The sequence below is a fragment of the Triticum aestivum genome, chromosome 3D (assembly GCF_018294505.1).
Source record: "Triticum aestivum cultivar Chinese Spring chromosome 3D, IWGSC CS RefSeq v2.1, whole genome shotgun sequence".
Taxonomy (NCBI): Eukaryota; Viridiplantae; Streptophyta; class Magnoliopsida; order Poales; family Poaceae; genus Triticum; species Triticum aestivum.
In genome coordinates, this window is record NC_057802.1 from 371211337 (window position 1) to 371215956 (window position 4620).

Here is a 4620-nt window from a genome sequence, read left to right on the forward strand (position 1 = left end):
CTTCACAACACAAAACATAACAGAAAATCTCGTGAGCTCCGTTAGCGAAAAAAAACAAAAGACCACTTCAAGGTACTGTAATGAACTCATTATTTATTTATATTGGTGCTAAACCTACTGTATTCCAACTTCTCTATGGTTTATAAACTCTTTTACTAGCCATAGATTCATCAAAATAAGCAAACAACACACGAAAAATAGAATCTGTCAAAAACAGAACAGTCTGTAGTAATCTGTAACTAACGCAAACTTCTGGAACTCAAAAAAATCAGCCAAAATAGGAAGACCTAGAAAATTTGGTTATTGATCAGCAACAATTGGAATCAATATTTTATCACGTTCTGGTTATTTTTAACAATTAATTTCGTGCACAGAAAGTTTCTGGAATTTTCTGCAAGATCAAATAACTATCATCCAAGAAGATCCTATAGGTTTAACTTGGCACAAACGCTAATTAAAACATAAAAATACATCTAACCAGAGGCTAGAATAAATATTTATTGAATAACAGCAAGGAAAAATATTGGGTTGTCTCCCAACAAACGCTTTTCTTTAAAGCCTTTTAGCTAGGCATTGATAATTTTAATGATGCTCACATGAAAGACAAGAATTGAAGCACAAAGAGAGTATCATAAAACACGTGACAAACACACCTAAGTCTAACATACTTCCTATGCATAGGCATCTTATAGAAAAACAAAATATCATAGCAAGCAAAAACTAGCATATGCAAGGAAGAAGAAAGAAACAATAGCAATCTCAACATAACGAGAGGAAATTTAGTAACATGAAAATTTCTACAACCATATTTTCCTCTCTCATAATAATTACATGTAGGATCATAAGAAAATTCAACAATATAGCTATCACATAACATATTCTCAACATGATCCACATGCATGCGAAGTTGACACTCTTCCAAAATAGTGGGATTATCGTTAACTAAATTCATGACCTCTCCAGACCCACTTTTATCAAAAATATCATAAGATTGAACATACTCCAAATATGTGGGATCTAAAGTTGATACTCTTCCAAACCCACTTTCAATATTATTGCAAACATTATTATCAATCTCATATTCATCATGGGGCTTAAATAAATTTTCTAGATCATAAGAAGAATCTCCCCAATCATGATTAATGCAACAGGTAGTGGACATAGCAAAACTAGCATCCCCAAGCTTAGGGTTTTGCATATTATTAGCATAATTTACATCAATAGAATTTATAATAAAATCATTGCAATCATGCTTTTTATTCAAAGATCTATCGTGAATCACTTCATAAAGCACTTCATCACAATTTTCAGATTCACGGATTTCAAGCAAAACCTTATAAAGATAATCTAGTGCATCCAAATCACTAGGAATTGGTTCATCATAATTGGATCTCTTAAAAAGATTGGCAAGCGGATGAGGATCCATAGATGTTAGCTTCTCTGTTTAGGAATAAATACTCAACTATTTCAACCAAGCGAGCAAACGAGCCAAGTAAGGCATCAAGGCAAACGAAAAGATGAACGGAAAAAGGGCAAATAAAACGGCAAGGGTGAAGTGGGGGAGAGGAAAACGAGAGGCAAATGGCAAATAATGTAATGCGGCAGATAAGGGTTTGTGATGGGTACTTGGTATGTTGACTTTTGCGTAGACTCCCCGGCAACGGCGCCAGAAATCCTTCTTGCTACCTCTTGAGCACTGCGTTGGTTTTCCCTTGAAGAGGAAAGGGTGATGCAGCAAAGTAGCGTAAGTGTTTCCCTCAGTTTTTGAGAACCAAGGTATCAATCTAGTAGGAGGCTACGCGCGAGTCCCTCGCACCTACACAAACAAATAAATCCTCGCAACCAACGCGATAAGGGGTTGTCAATCCCTACACGGTCACTTACGAGAGTGAGATCTGATAAGATAATATTTTTGTTATTTTTATGATAAAGGTGCAAAGTAAATAAAAGCAATGTAAAAAGCAATGGAAATAACTAAGTGTTGGAAGATTAATATGATGGAAAATAGACCCGGGGTCCATATGTTTCACTAGTGGCTTCTCTCAAGAGCATAAGTATTTTACGGTTGGTGAACAAATTACTGTTGAGCAATTGATAGAATTGAGCATAGTTATGAGAATATCTAGGTATGATCATGTATATAGGCATCACGTCCGAGACAACTAGACCGACTCCTGCCTGCATCTACTATTATTACTCCACACATCAACCGCTATCCAGCATGCATCTAGAGTATTAAGTTCATAAGAACAAAGTAACAGTTTAAGCAAGATGACATGATGTAGAGGGATAAATTCATGCAATATGATAAAAAACCCATCTTGTTATCCTCGATGGCAACAATACAATACGTGCCTTGCTGCCCCTACTGTCACTGGGAAAGGACACCGCAAGATTGAACCCAAAGCTAAGCACTTCTCCCGTTGCAAGAAAGATCAATCTATAGGCCAAACCAAACTGATAATTTGAAGAGACTTGCAAAGATAACCAATCATACATAAAAGAATTCAGAAGATTCAAATATTATTCATAGTTAAACTTGATCATAAACCCACAATTCATCGGTCTCAACAAACACACCGCAAAAGAAGATTACATCGAATAGATCTCCACGAGAGAGGGGGAGAACATTGTATTGAGATCCAAAAAGAGAGAAGAAGCCATCTAGCTAATAACTATGGACCCGAAGGACTGAGGTAAACTACTCAGATTTCATCAGAGAGGCTATGGTGTTGATGTAGAAGCCCTCCGTGATCGATGCCCCCTCCGGCGGAGCTCCAGAACAGGCCCCAAGATGGGATCTCGTGGGTACAGAAGGTTGCGGCGGTGGAATTAGGTTTTAGGCTCTGTATCTGATCGTTTGGGGGTACGTAGATATATATAGGAGGAAGGAGTACGTCGATGGAGCAACATGGGGCCCACGAGGGTGGAGGGCGCGCCTGGGGGGGGGGTAGGCGCGCCCCTACCTCGTGGCTTCCTGGAAGCTTCCTTGACGTAGGGTCCAAGTCTCCTGGATCATGTTCGTTCTAAAAATCACGTTCCCGAAGGTTTCATTCCGTTTGGACTCCGTTTGATATTCTTTTTCTGCGAAACTCTGAAATAGGCAAAAAACCGCAATTCTGGGCTGGGCCTCCGGTTAATAGGTTAGTCCGAAAAATAATATAAAAGTGAATAATAAAGCCCAATAATGTCCAAAACAGAAGATAATATAGCATGGAGCAATCAAAAATTATAGATACATTGGAGATGTATCATGTACGTGGAGAGGCTGACATCTGGGTCCACGGCCGCACGCAAGGAAATGCCTCCTTATTACGCGCAAAATAATGATTCCTCCACCTGACATCTGGGACCCACCGAAAGGGCCTCTGTATTTCGCGAAAAAAAGTTACCGCCGCTGACAGCTTGGACCCACCAGCTATATCTTCGCACGCAAGGAAGTGCCTCCTTATTACGCACAAAAAAATGAATACTCCCCCTGCTAGCTGGGACCCAGTACAGTGGCAGGCTGACTTGTGGGCCTACTAAGTTGACGGGGACGGAGGGCTTTGTCAACTTAGTCAATATACACGATTCTAGCTCAAGTGACCGTACGATGTCCATCCAACGGTCGTAGTGCTTCTTCAACCTCTGGTCTTCTTGCTCCAGCCGCCCAAAGCAGCGCCGGTCGTGCCTCGTGCTCCTGCCTCCCGTGGCCGGCTGCGATGCGGCGGAGGCCTCACCACCCCCTACTACTCCTATCGCTGGCCAGGCCATCCCTCTACTCACCCACATCCCCTGTTATCCTGCGGCGACGGCAGCCTCACACCGCAGCGAACCAGTGAACCCTCATACTCCTCTACGCGTGGGCATCCACTGCCGCGTCTTCCCCGGCTCCGCGTCATCCCCTTCCTAGGCCGTGCCGTTGTCCACCGTCCTGATGCTCTCGGCGCGGCATGGTCAACGTGGTCAAGGAACGGCTTCCATCGGACGTGGACTGTACGTGGAGAGGCTGACAGCTGGGTCCATGGCCGCAGCAAGGAAGTGGACGTGGACTGTATGTGGAGAGGCTGACAGCTGGGTCCATGGCCGCAGCAAGGAAGTGCCTCCTTATTACGCGTAAAATAATTATTCCTCCACCTGACAGCGGGGACCCACCGAACGGGCCACCGTATTTTGCGAAAAAAACATTTCCCCCTGACTGCTGGGACCCACCAGCTACATCTTCACATGCAAGGAAGTGCCTGACACTCGGGACCCACCTGGTCGAAGCGTACATAGCGTTCTCATTCTGGTCGCGAACATGTACGTACATACTGGTCGATGTAGAGGCGCGCACGTAGCATGTACACATACGTACAGCGGCCAGGGTGCAAGAAAGTAAATACGGCCACATACGTACATACGGGCGGGGGCTCGAACGCCTACTCGCGCGTACGTACGGCCAGGGCTCGTGTACATGGCTGGGTCGGAACGGAGAAACAGCGTCGTCGTCGTGTTCATGGGGAGCCAACCGGCTGGGTCGGAACGGAATGCGTCGTCGTGTTCATCGGGAGAGCTTGGACGGAACAGCCGATGGAAACGAGGCCTGGCGTACCGCAGAACGGAGGAAACGGCCTTGTGTTCGACCGGCCACGTTCG